Source organism: Oncorhynchus clarkii, chromosome 9 (assembly GCF_045791955.1).
Source record: "Oncorhynchus clarkii lewisi isolate Uvic-CL-2024 chromosome 9, UVic_Ocla_1.0, whole genome shotgun sequence".
NCBI classification, from domain to species: domain Eukaryota; kingdom Metazoa; phylum Chordata; class Actinopteri; order Salmoniformes; family Salmonidae; genus Oncorhynchus; species Oncorhynchus clarkii.
This window is the reverse complement of record NC_092155.1, coordinates 20,200,428-20,217,506: the sequence shown is the minus strand read 5'-3', so window position 1 is coordinate 20,217,506 and position 17,079 is coordinate 20,200,428. Positions and strand designations below refer to the sequence as shown.

Here is a 17,079-nt window from a genome sequence, read left to right as displayed (position 1 = left end):
TCTCTTTCTCTCTGCTCTTTACTCCCTCTCTCTCTTTTTCTGTGGTTTTCAGCCGGATATCTCAGAACTCTTACTTCTCTCATACTGTAGGCTATACTACCTACACTTCAAGATGACCATTTCAGCAACAGTAAACCAACTGTTTTCATAAGGCAGCTTATCTATACATAGTCGATGGAAATGTGTGAAAAAACTCAATTAGTTATATATTAGGTCATTTGAAGTAGAGATCAGTAGAGTATTCTCGATCAGTGTGATGTTAGGCCACTAGAACCATGGACCTACTAAATGACAATATCATGGGAGGGCATACTATCCATCTATTTTACTGAGTGTAAATCCTGAATGAGAGATCACTAAAAGAAGACTACTGTATTGTTGTAATGAACACGATGGAGAATGAGAGCTGGTTTCAAGCGCAGAGCGCAGCAGGAGTTTAATGTATAGGACCACAGGACGAGGCAGGTAGCTGGGTCCAGGGACAGGAAGCAGGTCATACACAGGGCGTCCAAAAGGCAACAGTACAGGCAGGGAACAGGCTAGAGACGTCGCCGAGAGATCAGGCAATAGGTGAATAACAGGAAATCAGATACAGGCAGGGAATAGGCAAAAGGTGTCGTTAGTGAGGCAGGCAAAAACTATCATACACGGGATGAGTAGATGATGGGAAAAACAGAGCTTCGAGGAGAAGTGTGTCAAAAATACCTCACAAAGATGGGGTGCAAAGAACTGAACTAAATAGTGTGTAATAATGACATACAGGTGTGTGAACAAGTGATCAGAATTCAGGTGATTGGGATCAGGTGTATGAGAGTGTGAGTTGGAAGCAGACGTTACAATTGTGTTTGCTATGTTTTCCCGATATACAGTGGGGAGAACAAGTATTTGATACACTGCCGATTTTGCAGGTTTTCCTACTTACAAAGCATGTCGAGGTCTGTCATTTTTATCATAGGTACACTTCAACTGTGAGAGACGGAATCTAAAACAAAAATCCAGAAAATCACATTGTATGATTTTAAGTAATTAATTTGCATTTTATTGCATGACATAAGTATTTGATATATCAGAAAAGCAGAACTTAATATTTGGTACAGAAACATTTGTTTGCAATAACAGAGATCATACGTTTCCTGCAGTTCTTGACCAGGTTTGCTCACACTGCAGCAGGGATTTTGGCCCACTCCTCCCTACAGACCTTCTCCAGATCCTTCAGGTTTTGGGGCTGTCGCTGGGCAAAATGGACTTTCACCTCCCTCCAAACATTTTCTATTGGGTTCAGGACTGGAGACTGGCTATGCCACTCCAGGACCTTGAGATGCTTCTTACGGAGCCACTCCTTAGTTGCCCTGGCTGTGTATTACGGGTCGTTGTCATGCTGGAAGACCCAGCCACGACCCATCTTCATTGCTCTTACTGAGGGAAGGAGGTTGTTGGCCAAGATCTCGCGATACATGGCCCCATCCATCTTCCCCTCAATACGGTGCAGTCGTCCTGTCCCCTTTGCAGAAAAGCATCCCCAAAGAATGATGTTTCCACCTCCATGCTTCACGGTTGGGATGGTGTTCTTGGGGTTGTACTCATCCTTCTTCTTCCTCCAAACAAGCTCTATTTTTGTATCATCAGACCACATGACCTTCTCCCATTCCTCCTCTGGATCATCCAGATGGTCATTGGCAAACTTCAGACGGGCCTGGACATGCGCTGGCTTGAGCAGGGGGACCTTGCGTGCGCTGCAGGATTTTAATCCATGACGGCGTAGTGTGTTACTAATGGTCCTTACACAGCTCTCTGGTCTTGGCCATTGTGGAAAGGTTGGAGTCTGTTTGATTGAGTGTGTGGACAGGTGTCTTTTATACAAGTAACGAGTTCAAACAGGTGCAGTTAATACAGGTAATGAGTGGAGAACAGGAGGGCTTCTTAAAGAAAAACTAACAGGTCTGTGAGAGCCGGAATTCTTACTGGTTGGTAGGTGATCAAATACTTATGTAATGCAATAAAATGCAAATTAATTACTTAAAAATCATACAGTGTGATTTTCTGGATTTTTCTTTCCGTCTCTCACAGTTGAAGTGTACCAATGATAAAAAAATTACATGCTTTGTAAGTAGGGAAATCTGCAAAATCGGCAGTGTGTCAAATAATTGTTCTCCCCACTGTATGTTTTTGGTGAGGTGAAGTGACTGTGTGGTGATAGAAGCCCTGTGGAGGACAGTGTCATAGCATTCATGTTCCAAAAAGGCAACAATTTTGAGTCTCTTAGACAACTGTAGCTGCAGAGATAAAGATTGAGGGAAACCCTGATTAAAACATTTGTGCTGATTTTATACAACTCAAAACGATGAGATTCTACCTGTAGAACAATTCTGTGACGCTGAACTGTGCAAGATACACGTTAAGACCACAATTGTGCCTGAATGAGGCGTCAACAAAAATGATGTGGTCCAGTTCAACCAATCACCTGTGACTCCATTGTTGAAGTGTTGTCTACATGGGTGGACTCTTTCCACTCAAGACCCAAGTTGTGAAGGGCTGACAACTTTAAAGATGATTGCACTGTGTCTATCACGCTCTGACCTTAGTTCCTTTGTTATGTCTTTGTTTTAGTTTGGTCAGGGCGAGAGCTGGGGTGGGTAGTCTATGTTTGTTTTTCTATGTTAAGTTTATGTGTTTGGCATGGTATGGTTCTCAATCAGAGGCAGGTGTCGTTCTTTGTCTCTGATTGAGAATCATACTTAGGTAGCCTTTTCCCACCTGTGTTTTATGGGTGATTATTTCCTGTTTAGTGTTTTTTTCATTCACCTTACGGGACTGTTCGTTTGTCGTTTGTTGTTTTGTTCAGTGTTCAGTTATTTTATAAAAAATATGAACACTTACCATGCTGCGCCTTGGTCTTCTCCTTCTCCCGACAACAGCCGTTACAGAATCACCCAACAACCAAAGACCAAGCAGCGTGGTATCGGGCAGCAGCGATCTCTGGACTCTTGGACATGGGAGGAGATTTTGGACGGTAAAGGACCCTGGGCACAGGCTGGGGAATATCGCCGCCCCAAGGCAGAGCTGGAGGCAGCAACAGCTGAGCTGTGGCGATAAGGGTTGGCAGCACGGCAGCGTGACAGGCACGAGAGAGTGGCAGAGTCAGGTTGGAGACCTGAGCCCATTCCTCGTGCTTACCAAAAGAAGCGGAGTACTGGTCAGGCACCATGTTATGCGGTCAAGCGCACGGTGTCGCCAGTACGCGCTCACAGCCCGGTGGGCTATAGGCCAGCCCCCCGCAAGTGCCAAGCGAGAATGGGCATCCATTGTGCCAGCCCAGCGTGTTTGGTCTCCGGTACGCCGTTTTTGCCGAAGGGTATCCTGCGCCGGCTCTGCGTGCTGTGTCTCCGAGGCGCGGGGAGGGGGCAGTGCGTTCTATGCCTGCGCTCCGCCCATAGCCGGGCGAATGTGAGTATTGAGCCGAAGGGAGAGGTGTGAGTGGTATGCACCAGGGCTCCAGTGCTCACCCACAGCCCGGTTCAACCTGTGCCTGCACTCTGGATGGTCCGGGCTAAAGTGGCTCCAGTGCTCCGCCACATCCCGGGCCATCCGGTGCCTCCTCCAAGCACCAGGCCTCCTGTACGTCTCCCCAGCCTGGTGGGTCCTGTGGCAGCCCCACGCACCAGGCTGTCTTTCCGACTCCTCCCTCCAGGTCTGCCCGTCTGTCCTGAGCTGCCAGTGCCGCCCGTCTGCCAGGAGCTGCTAGAGCCGCCCGTCAGTCAGGAGCTGCCAGAGCCGTACGTTAGTCAGGAGCTGCCAGAGCCGTCGGTCAGTCAGGAGCTGCCAGAGCCGCCCATCAGTCAGTAGCTGCCAGAGCCGCCCGTCAGTCAGGAGCTGCCAGAGCCGCCCGTCAGTCAGGAGCTGCCAGAGCCGCCCGTCAGTCAGGAGCTGCCAGAGTCGCCCTTCCCTCCGGCGCTGCCGGAATCGCCCTTCCCTCCGGCGCTGCCGGAGTCTCCCGCCTGTCCTGTGTTGCCGGAATCTCAAGGTCTTCTCCTTCTCCCGACAACAGCCGTTACAGTGTCTGATATTTCCACCATTTCCATGGTTAAGTATATATTTTATATTTCTCTGCTTATGTGATGATTTGGAGACATAAGGTATCCATTATTGTTATACAGACACTTTGACAAAACATAGTTGTATTTGAGCTAATATATTTACATGTTCTCTAATTCACGTGCTAGCCGAGTTGCCATCCATACGTCAGGATAGTAGTCTCATGTCAGCGAACGTTGAAGACTTTCCGTTGCTTTTATACAGGAGACATGGACATACATTTCTCCTGGTACAGCTATTCTCAACTGTGTTTAAGTTTGACAGGAACAAAACATTCTCCCAAGAGTTTAAGGATAACCTTCACATCTCAGTGAAAAATGACCAAAACAAGAGTCACCTAAGGATCTCAACATGTATCTCTCTGATTCAGGCACTTACCACGGTGGGAGCTCTTATAGCAATAAGGTGGAGTTTGGAGAAGGAGCCGTTCTCATTGTAAAAGGTAAAGAGACAGATTTTGTTTTGTTTGTGTAAATCAGAATTGACATATATACAGTGTAAATAAGAAAGTATTTTCTTATTAGTCAGATAATGAAGATATTAATTTAACAATTTTTTTATGGGAGAATACTTGCTACAGTAATATTCTAGAAATGCAATGTGTTTATTGTCCTTGTCGGGATCAGAGTCCAGAAGCATATATGTGCATCAACAGCCTGTGTCTGAGTCAGTCCAGCCAGGAGACTCTGTGACTCTGAACTGTACTACAGCGTCTATTGGTTCAGACATGGCTCAGGAGAATCCCATCCAATAATCATTTACACCCATGGAGACAGGAGTGATCAGTGTGAGAAGAGCCCTGGGGCTGGGTCTCCTGCACAGAGCTGTGTCTACAACCTCCCCAAGAGGAACCTCAGCCTCTCTGATGTTGGGACTTACTACTGTGCTGTGGCCTCATGTGGGGAGATACTGTTTGGCAATGGGACCAAGCTGGACATCAAGGGTAGGTGATACATCTTACATTTTTGTTTATATCTATTGAATAATCTACAGTGTAAAACTGCATACAGTACTAGTTATTTAGAACACATGAGAAAACATGCAATCCTCCATATAGTTACTATGCTTCTAGCACAATATTTATTTGCACAGACAATGGCGCAGAACCTTTTCTGTTGGTGTATTGCCTGAGCTCAGCATTGGGTCTCTCATTTATCCTGATCACTGCCCTTGGCTTCATCATGTACAATATGAACAAGAGAAAGTGTCTGCAGTGTAGAGGTAAGTGAAGTCCATACCTAATAAATGAATGATGTATGTAGCAGGTTAATTACTTCATAGAAGTTGCTCTTCTTTGATATCACCAGATGTATCTCTTATGGAAGATGGAGTTGTATCTTTTTTTATCTATGTTTCTTTTCAGGACCCGTCTCTCAGACAAGAGGTCCAGCAGTCTCTTCTTCAGATGCAGGGGTAAGCAGAATTCCAAATGTTGTATTACCATGAAATGTTACAAATAACATATAATAACATTCTCCCTCCATTTTATAATTGTTCTTCACAGGCTCAAGATGCAGACAGTCTCCATTATGTAGCTCTGAATCTAAAAACAAGAAGAATAGGTCTCGAAGACAGAGAAGCAACATGGTGTCACTCCCTGACCATAGTTTGCTTTGTATGTTCTATGTTTTGTTTGGTCAGGGTGTGATCTGAGTGGGCATTCTATGTTGGATGTCTTGTTTGTCTGTTTCTGTGTTTGGGCCTGATATGGTCCTCAATCAGAGGCAGGTGTTAGTCATTGTCTCTGATTGGGAGCCATATTTAGGTAGCCTGTTTTGTGTTGGGTTTGGTGGGTGATTGTTCCTGTCTTTGTATGTTACACCAGATAGGGCTGTTTTCGGTTTTTCACATTTCTTGTTTTGTATATTGTTCATTTATCATCTTCATTAAAGATGTATCACAATAACCATGCTGCGTTTTGGTCCGCCTCTCCTTCAACAGAAGAATCCTGTGACACATGGAGGAAGAGACGGTGTACTCTGGGATCAGACAGTAGAACTGGATAATTGAAAAAAAATAGCTTTTTATTAACTCTTTTATTTAAATTATTAGCAGTATTACTGTGACTAATAATTACTGTAGCTACTTAAAGGGGAAGTTCATCCATAACACTTCTGGGCACTTTATAACACTTTCCTGGTCATTTTGAGATGAGTTGCTTTAGTATATTTACCAATGTATTTAGTTATTTTCATATTGAAATCCAGGAGTAGATTAATGTCTGCCACGAATGCAAAATATAAAGAAAACAATCAGCAGGACAGGATAACGTCGCCATTATAGTAGCAAGCCAAATACACCACGAGCTAGTTCAGCGAATGGCAAACAAAATAGCGTTGTAAATGTAGTGACACTTTTGTAGTGACTGCAGGGGTTAGCCACTTTGCTTGCAATCTACCTCGAGTGGTTGGAGCTTTCTGGTCCATGGTGGAAAGACGGTGGGAACAGAACCCAGTTTCAACCAGTCCCAAAGTGATCAAAGCGATCACTGCACACAGATAACGCAGCTGGTGAATCACTTCAGGCTTTGTATCGACACCAAAATCAGAATGTCGGATGTCCTGTAGCCATAACTGAAACAACCCACTGGGAAAAAACTGAATCAACATTGTTTCCACATTACTTCAACCAAAAAAATCGATCAAATCGAATCAAATTGTATTTGTCACATACACATGTTTAGCAGATGTTATTGCGAGTGTAGCAAAATGCTTGTGCTTCTTGTTCTGACAGTGCAGCAATATCTATAAAGTAATCTAACAATTCCACAACAACTACCTAATACACTCAAATCTAAGTAAAGGGATGGATTAAGAATATGTACATATAAATATATGAATGTGCAATGACCGAGCGGCGTATGGAAGATGCAATAGATGGTATAAAGTACAGTATATACATATGGGATAAGTAATGTAAGACATGTAAACATCATTATTAAAGTGGCATTAATAAAGTGACTGGTGATCCATATCCATGTGTTAGAGTGGCCGATGATTTCATGTCTGTATGTAGGCAGCTTAATAAAGTGACTGGTGATCCATATCCATGTGTTAGAGTGGCCGATGATTTCATGTCTGTATGTAGGCAGCAGCCTCTCTATGTCAGTGATGGCTGTTTAACAGTCTGATGGCTTTGAGATCGAAGCTATTTTTCAGTCTCTCGATCCCAGCTTTGATGGACCTGTACTGACCTCGCCTTCTGGATGGTAGCGGGGTAAACAGGCTAGGGGGGTTGTTGTCCTTCATGATCCTTTTGGCCTTCCTGTGACATCAGGTGGTGCAGGTGTCCTGATGCGTTGTGCAGACCACACCACCTTCTGGAGAGCCCTGCGTTTGTGGCCGGTGCAGTTGCCGTACCAGGCAGTGATACGGCCCGACAGGATGGTCTCAATTGTGCATCTGTAAAAGTTTGATGGTTTTAGGTGACAAGACAAATTTCCTCAGCCTCCTGAGGTTGAAGAGGCGCTGTTGCGCCTTCTTCACCACACTGTCTGTGTGGGTGGACCATTTCAGTTTGTCCGTGATGTGTACGCAGAGGAACTTAAATTGCTCCACCTTCTCCACTGCTGTCCTGTTGATGTGGATAGAGGGGTGCTCCCTCTGCTGTTTCCTGAAGTCCGCAATCATCTCCTTTGTTTTGTTGACGTTGAGTGAGAGGTTGTTTTCCTGACACCAAACTCTGAGTGCTCTCACCTCCTCCCTATACAGTGCCTTGTGAAAGTATTCGGCCCCCTTGAACTTTGCGACCTTTTGCCACATTTCAGGCTTCAAACATAAAGATATAAAACTGTATTTTTTTGTGAAGAATCAACAACAAGTGGGACACAATCATGAAGTGGAACGACATTTATTGGATATTTCAAACTTTTTTAACAAATCAAAAACCTTAAAATTGGGCGTGCAAAATTATTCAGCCCCTTTACTTTTAGTGCAGCAAACTCTCCCCAGAAGTTCAGTGAGGATCTCTGAATGATCCAATGTTGACCTAAATGACTAATGATGATAAATACAATCCACCTGTGTGTAATCAAGTCTCCGTATAAATGCACCTGCACTGTGATAGTCTCAGAGGTCCGTTAAAAGCGCAGAGAGCATCATGAAGAACAAGGAACACACCAGGCAGGTCCGAGATACTGTTGTGAAGAAGTTTAAAGCCGGATTTGGATACAAAAAGATTTCCCAAGCTTTAAACATCCCAAGGAGCACTGTACAAGCGATAATATTGAAATGGAAGGAGTATCAGACCACTGCAAATCTACCAAGACCTGGCCGTCCCTCTAAACTTTCAGCTCATACAAGGAGAAGACTGATCAGAGATGCAGCCAAGAGGCCCATGATCACTCTGGATGAACTGTAGAAATCTACAGCTGAGGTGGGAGACTCTGTCCATAGGACAACAATCAGTTGTATATTGCACAAATCTGGCCTTTATGGAAGAGTGGCAAGAAGAAAGCCATTTCTTAAAGATATCCATAAAAATTGTTGTTTAAAGTTTGCCACAAGCCACCTGGGAGACACACCAAACATGTGGAAGAAGGTGCTCTGGTCAGATGAAACCAAAATTGAACTTTTTGGCAACAATGCAAAACGTTATGTTTGGCGTAAAAGCAACACAGCTCATCACCCTGAACACACCATCCCCACTGTCAAACATGGTGGTGGCAGCATCATGGTTTGGGCCTGCTTTTCTTCAGCAGGGACAGGGAAGATGGTTAAAATTGATGGGAAGATGGATGGAGCCAAATACAGGACCATTCTGGAAGAAAACCTGATGGAGTCTGCAAAAGACCTGAGACTGGGACGGAGCACAAAGTAGATATTTGTGTTGTTATACTTTTTAGAAAAAAGACACATTAATTTGGCAATTCAATGCCGAAACATTGCTTGCATTGCTTTTATTCCATACTAATTTGAAATGTACTTGCTTGTAAAAAGACGAATAAAGCATTTAACAATAATCAATAAAAAAGAAATTGAGTGTACTTACTCAGGCATCTTTAAGTCATAGTGTTGAACAGATCTATTGACTCAGACCATTACTGATAAGTATTACGAATGATGCCTTGTGTCAGCCAATCATCAACACCATATATTTAAAAAAAGTAATGACGACCACCACGTAGTTGTTTTAAGTCTCTAACAAGACCCGGATCCAGAATGTCCCAGGCTGGCTCCTCGGGACCGTAGCCCTCCCAGTCCACCAGGTACTGCAGGGTCCCTCAGACCCGACGAGCCTCCAACAGATGCAGGACCGTGTAGGCCGGGCGGCCATCCATCCAGTCAAGAAGGCGGAGGAGTACAGTGCCTTGCAAAAGTATTCACCCCCTTGCCATTTTTCCTATTTTGTTGCATTACAAACGGTAATTTAAATGGATTTTTATTTGGATTTCATGCAATGGACATACACAAAATAGCCCAAATTGATGAAGAAAAGAACGGAAAAGTGGTGCATGCATATGTATTCACCCTCTTTGCTATGAAGCCCCTAAATAAGATCTGCTGCAAACAATTACCTTTAGAAGTCACATAATTAGCTAAATAAAGTCCATCTGTGTGCAATCTAAGTTTCACATGATCTGTCACATGATCTCAGTATATATACACCTGTTCTGAAAGGCCCCAGAGTCTGTAACTCCACTAAGCAAGGGGCACCACCAAGCAAGCGGCACTATGAAGACCAAGAAGCTCTCCAAACAGGTCGGCGACAAAGTTGTGGAGAAGTACCAATCAGGGTTGGGTTATAAAAAAATATCAGAAAGTTTTAACTTCCCATGGAGCACCATTAAATCCATTATTAAAAACTGGAAAGAATATGGCACCACAACAAACCTGCCAAGAGAGGACCGCCCACCAAAACTCACAGACCAGGCAAGGGGGGCATTAATCAGAGAGGCAACAAAGAAAACAAAGATAACCCTGAAGAAGCTGCAAAGCTCCACAGCGGAGATTGGAGTATCTGTCCATCGAACCACTTTAAGCCGTACAATCCACAGAGTTGGGCTTTACCGAACAGTGGCCAGAAAAATATAAGTAAACATGTTTGGTGTTCACCAGAAGGCATGTGGAAGACTCCCTAAACATATGGAAGAAGTTACTCTGGTCAGATGAGACTAAAATTGAGAGCTTTTTGACCATCAAGGAAAACACTATGTCTGGCACAAATACAACACAATTCATCACCCCGAGAACACCATCCCCACAGTGAAGTATGGTGGTGGCAGCATCATGCTGTGGGGATGTTTTTCATTTGCAGGGACTGGGAAACTGGGTTGGCGCTAAATACAGGGAGATTCTTGAGGGAAACCTGTTTCAGTCTTCCAGAAATTTGAGTTCACCTTCCAGCAGGACAATGACCCTAAGCATTCTGTTAAAGCAACACTTGTGTGGTTTAAGGGGAAACATTTAAATGTCTTGGAATGGCCAAGTCAAAGCCTGGTCTGAGGTCTGTCAATCCAATTGAGAATCTGTGGTATGACTTAAAGATTGCTGTACATAAGTGGAACACATCCAACTTGAAGGAGCTGGAGCAGTTTTGCCTTGAAGAATGGGCAAAAATCCCAGTGGCTAGATGTGCCAAGCGTATAGAGACATACCCCAAGAGACTTACAGCTATAATTGCTGCAAAACGTGTCTCTACAAAATGGACTGATCCTTTTCCAGCTTGAGATGGGAGACATGAAAGGACAAACAGACCCTCATGGACCTGGGAAGCTGGAGACGATAGGTGACCGGGTTGATGCAACTCAGGATCTTTTAGCGAGGAGCACCTTTAAGGGAAGATCACGGGTGTATTGCCATACCCGTTGACCCGGCCGGAGGAGCCGAAGAGGTCTTCTGTGCCGGTTTGCCTGATGTTGGTGTTGGGGAGAGGAGCGGAGCGGAGCATTGAACGTCTCGGCTGATGGCACCCCCGATTCAGCCTCTTGTTCAGGAAACGGGGGGGGACCCGAACTGACACTCACACGGCAACAGTCCAGTGGACGAGTTCGGCCCACTCAGTTTGCCGATTCGACTGAAGGTGGAACCTTGAGGAGAGACTCACCGATGCCCCCAACAGGGAACAGAAGGCCTTCCAATACCATGCAACAAACTGGGACACGCGATCTGAGACAATTTCCTGGGGAAGTCTGTGTAGTCGAAAGACATTGATAATCATGAGATCAGTGGTCTCCATCGCTGAAGGCATCTTGGGTAAGGCGATGAAATGGGCTGCCTTAGAGAACTCATCGACGACCACCAGGATAGTGGTAAGACGTTGAGATGGAGGTAACCCTGTGATAAAGTTTACAGACAGATGAGACCAGGGCCAGCTGGGGATGGGCAGAGGTTGGAGCAACCCGGCAAGTCACTGACGTGAAGACTTGATTAGGACACAGATGGAACAAGCCGCAACAAAGGATCTCACATCATCATTTTGGGCACCAGAATTTCCGCCTCAATAACTTCAGTGTCCGATTAACCCCCAAATGCCCAGTTAATTTAGAGGAGGGTCCCTATTGTAGTACTCGGGACCGGGCTGATCGCGGAACATAAAGTATGTTAGTGGGTCCCACGCTGGAGTCAGGTTCTCGGGTCTGGGCTTTTCAGATTGTAGTCTCAATACTACATATCACAGGGGCCACGATGTGTGAGCTGGGGATGATGGGCTTGGAGTCCCTCTTCTCATTAGAGACATTGTGTTTTGGTGGGAAAGGGCATCTGCCTTCTGATTCTTGGATTCTGGGCGATAGGTTAGTGTGGAATCCAACCTGTTAATAAAACAGAGCCCACCTAGCCTGGAGAGCATTCAACCTCTTGGCTTCTTGAATAGAGACCAAGTTCTTTTGGTCCGTCCAGATCACGAAAGGATGAGGTTCCCCCTCCAACCAGTGTCTCCTCCCCTCAAAAGTCCACTTAACTGCCAAGAATTCCCGGTTGCCAATATCGTAGTTGCGTTCTGCTGGCGAGAACCGCTTGGAGAGAAAGGTGCATGGGTGTAGTTTCTTGACCTCTTTCCGCTGTGAAAGGAACGTCCCTGCTCCGGTGTCCAAGGTGTCCACCACCACCACAAAGGGACAAGTCAGATCAGGATAAATGAGGATGGGTCCAGAAGTGAATCATCCCTTGAGCTCCATGAATGCCCTGTCAGCCTCGGGAATCCAGCAAAGTTTAGGATAAAATGCCTGTAAAAATTGGCAAACCGGAGGTTCCCCTGGACTTTCTTGAGTGAGGCGGTAAGGGGCCTGTTGGGCCATCGCCTCAATTTTTACAGGGTCCATTCGGTGGGCTTGGGGTGCTCAGGAAACCGGAATAATGGAGAGGTGTCAAAAGGGCACTGTCTCACCTGTTCCCGGATCCGGTTGTCAACCCTGATTTCCAGCGTTATCAGGGACTCAAGGTCCTCTCCCAGTTCCAGAGCAACCAGTTCGTATTTGATGGAGTTAGACAGACCCTGGTGGAAAGAGGTAACCAGTGCCTCGGTATTCCACCCACACTTGGCGGCGAGGGTGCGGAGCTCAATGGCGAAGTCAGCCACTGGTCTGGCCCCTTGGCGGAGGTTGAACAGTCGGCCGGACTCTTCTCATCCGCCGACTGTGTGTTCGTAGACTCATCACAGCTCGGCAGTTAAGGCTACTATGGATCTGCAAGATTGGGGCTGCTGTTCCCACACCAACGTTGCACACCAGGGCCTTGCCTGAGAATAGAGAGATGATGTAGGCGATCATGGCCCAATCGGTGTGGAACGAGGAGGACTGTAGCTTGAACACAAGAGAACACTGAGTGAGGAACCCCTTGCATCCTCCCGGGTGCCGTCATACGCTCATTCCGGATCACATTCCGGATCTGGGTGATCTCTGCTGGGTCCATGTTGTGGCAGAATCTTGCTGTGACATGGTAAGGTAGGACCAGGTGTAGAGAAGAGACCAGACGGGGGATCGCTGGTTAAGGATAAACACAATACTTTACTGAGAAACGGTAGCCGTAGGATCACAGTACACTTGAAAAACAATGAGTCTCAAACTCACTCAGGAAATGAGTGAGTTTGGTAAACAATTCAAGCTTCTGCAAAGGACCACAGAAAACACACCTCTTTTAACAGGGACACACCTGAGTCCAATAAAAGTCTCTAGGGCAGTCTCTGCCGCACTCTGGTGCCAGGAGGAACCGTGACATAATGTTAATTTGCTGAAGCATTATGACTCAGTGACACAATGTTAGGGATTAAGTGAGCTGGGCTTGGGTCATTGATAAGTAATTGTCACAACGCAGCCTTAAAACCCTGTGAAAGTAACCAGGAACCCAAATAAGATATCAAATTTGGCAATAAATGTTACACCCACAGAGCTGCAATAATCTCACAGCCAGATATGGAGGGTTAAAGTCTGCTGAAACATGTAATACCACAGTTTAGGGAGGGCAGAGGGCCAGATATTATGGGGAGTTTGTTGGTGTCAAGCAGTTACCCAATCAGTTCTTTAAAATCCTATCTGCCCAATGAACTATGATAGATTCAATTTCCTGATGCTGGTTTAAAATGTTTGTGAGCAGCTTATGGATGTCTTGTACTCTGTCCTCTGAGACAATTCTCACCATTGAACTGCCCAATACAATGGCTGGAGAAGGGAATGGAGAAATCCGTCCATTTCTACCCATCAAACAATTCGTTGACATGGGCCCACGGGAAGCAGGATAGCTTATGCCTGCTGCTCCCGGCGATAGGTCCAGATCTCCCACAGCAGTCAGATCCAGAGAGAGGAAAAGGAGCCAAACTTGACCACGAAGCCACTGCATTCAGCATAGTTGGAGTCAGCACCGCAGTCGCAGACAGAAGCAATCCCAGCGATGAAGGTGCTGGTAGATCAGGCACCAGTGCAGCGAAGCAATTCCTTATGTCAATCTCTCATAATAAACACAGCTTCTGCAGCGCTGGAAATGTGCTGGAAATGTTTGTTAGCCATTCCAGGAAAGAGCGGGCTCCAATGCAAACTGGCTAGCAACCTAGCTGGTTAGTTGGTAGCAGGTGTTGACACAAACACTTCTGAACTAAATAAAAATAAAACAAAGTAAAACAACAGGCCAAAGCAAGAGGTCGAGGCGCAGGAGGTAACTGAGTTTGTGACACCTACCCAAGATGCACCTGCACATTCAATTACTCACTAAACCCTACACCACTATTCGTAACTGGTTGGTTTAAATAAACTGAATTACTCTACTGTTCTCTCGCCACTATTGACCACTGTTTGTAGCTGGTTGGTATTCTTTTGTCTATTGCCTCAATTTACCAGTCACAGCTATCCGTAGCTGTTTGATTTCTTTAGACTCACACAGGTTGCCAGACTGTCACAGATCCCTCCGTAACATTCATTGCGCACACCTGGCCCCTATTCCCAGTGATTGGTAGTTGCATAAGTGTGTCCTTGGTTTACCATTGTCCTGTCGATTATTGTTACAATGTCCGTTGGTGTGTGTGAGTACCTGTGCTGTGAGTGTTGGGCTTTATTGCCCTTGTGTATTGCACAGATTATTATGGGTCTCGTCCCATGTGTTAATCATTGTACATGTGTGTTATTTATTCGAGGTACTCCTCGCTTTTTTGTTTTGGGTTTCTACCCTGTGTTTGTTATGTGTTTGTCTGGTCTTAGTCCCTGTGCCTTTACATGGCATGCCTTAAATTATGTACAATAACACTATTACGTATTCCTGCGTCTGTCTCCAGCATCCTTGATACCAATGTGACACAGACAGTTTTACCGTTTCTGCCAGGCGATGATGGATTCCTGTGATGCCACGGTGAGTGCCATTCCTGCCTGGGCAAAGCTCACCTCATGCAGGATATTGATAACACATGCAATGAGTGTTGGATATATCCAAGGAAGAGAGTATTAAACTGTCTAGGTTTGTTGAACAAACAGCCCAGGCTAATGCTACACAGCCCACCACCCCTTTCAGAGGCAGAGAAGGTGAACTTGTTCAGCAGCCACCGGTCGGAGCCTTGAGTTAGCCAAGAAACATGTTCTCTCTTCTTGCTCACAATTTCCTAACCCAACAGGATGAGCAAACCCACAGCATTGCAGACTCTGGCAATCGGCCATCTTTGGTTCCTAACCAGGATGTGGAGTCAAACGCAGAGGACAGCGATGCAGGTGACAGCTTCAGGTAGGGCTGTGGCGGTCATTCAATTGTGTCAGCCGGTTATTGTCATGAAAATGACTGCCGGTCTCACGGTAATTGACCATTAATTAACATAAGGTTTATCATCTGGTATGACGGCTGCATGGTCTCATGGTGTTTATACGTGCGTACTATTGCTTGTACAGATGAACATGGTACCTTCAGGCGTTTGGAAATTGCGCCAAAGGATGAACCAGACGTCTCTGATTTCTTTTGATTTTCCCATGATGTCAAGCAAAGAGGCACTGAGTTTCAAGGTAGGCCTTGAAATACATCCACAGGTACACCTCCAATTGACTCAAATGATGTAAATCAGAAGCTTCTAAAGCCATGACATCATTTTCTGGAATTTTCCAAGCTGTTTAAAGGCACAGTCAGCTTAGTGTATGTAAACGTCTGACCCACTGGAATTGTGATACAGTAAAATAATCTGTCTGTAAACAATTGTTGGAAAAATTACTTGTGTCATGCACTAAGTAGATGTCCTATCTGACTTGCCAAGACTACAGTTTGTTAACAAGAAATTTGTGGAGTGGTTGAAAAACTCATTTTTATGACTACAATCTAAGTGTAAACTTCCGACTTCAACTGTATTTCACCCCATGCATCCACCGCTGGTTGAGGAGCATGCTCTCGCTGCACATTCGTGCCCCTCTGCACGCTCAAGAAAGGAATAAAGGAGAGAGAGGAGGATATGGAAACACATGGTGGTTTTCTGTATAGATAAGTTAATGTTTCACACAATTAATTATGAAAATATTTAAAAAATCACTAATATACTAAAGACATCTTCAATAAATCAGTTTCGTTTGATGTTTTTCTGCAATGCGTAATATGCAGGGGGCTATGTATTGTATAACAGCACAATTATCCTTTTAATTCAGTTTTTTTCAGGCTTGCATAAACTCTAATATGTTTATTGGGGTTTTGACTTAATCTTCAACTTAGAAAGCGCTGTCCATTTCGTTGTGTTATGCTTTGAAACAACATCCACAACAACCATGTTTTGCACTGTTTCCTCAAATTGATCATCACATTGAGGTGTTTTAAAAGCATTATACAGTTTTGATGGGATTTTGTTTGATGGGATTTTGTCAGAGTTGTAAGAGGGACAATAAAGCCATGAGTACCAGGCCGTTAGGACCTGAGTGCCAGGCCATTATGACTCATGACTGCCGGTGTGGCAGTAATATGGTCACCGCAACAGCCCAAGAGTAGGGTCCAGAGTAGTAGTAGGGCTACAAGATGTCATCAAGATGAATTACGTTCCCCAGACTGGATGGGTTACATGACTCCCGTTGAACAATACATGGCGGTCTTAAACCGGAGCACGTAACCCCCAAGCAGCGCTGCCTTTGGAAGGCGTGTGACAAAACTGACCAGCTGGTGTGCCACACTTACAATGTTGCAGATCGTGCAGCCTGAATGGGAAATGCCTTAGCCATTCTCTTGGATGCCCTATGGAAGACAATGAGCTCAGAGGACCAGGAGTCCAGTTTTGGAATCAGTTCATCAACCTAACAGTCCTACCAAGCCAGATCTTCCACCCCAAATTTCAGGAGGTTTTTGACAAGGCAGAACACTCATGTGTTACTAGAGAGACCTTCCAGCACAGTTCCCTGCCGCCACAACAGACCCAATGGTCAAGACAGGAGTCGTGGTCTTGAGGCAGGTGTCCAAACTCAGATCCTCGCCCTCCTGACAGCGGCTCCAGGCAACCAGCTCCATACCGTCTCTTGTCCTGTGCCTTATAAGAAGCGTCCCCCCAAGGGCCGAGGACGAAAGGGTGGTCAGGCCTCGGGGTGCGGGGCCGGCCATCGACAGCCCACCTCAG

At 45.4% G+C, this 17,079-nt stretch overlaps 1 pseudogene; it reads left to right on the top strand.

The window, feature by feature from the left end:
- The first annotated feature begins 3,291 nt into the window (after nt 1-3,291).
- Nucleotides 3,292-6,088, top strand: LOC139417495 (uncharacterized; annotated as a pseudogene).
- The last annotated feature ends 10,991 nt before the right edge of the window (nt 6,089-17,079 follow it).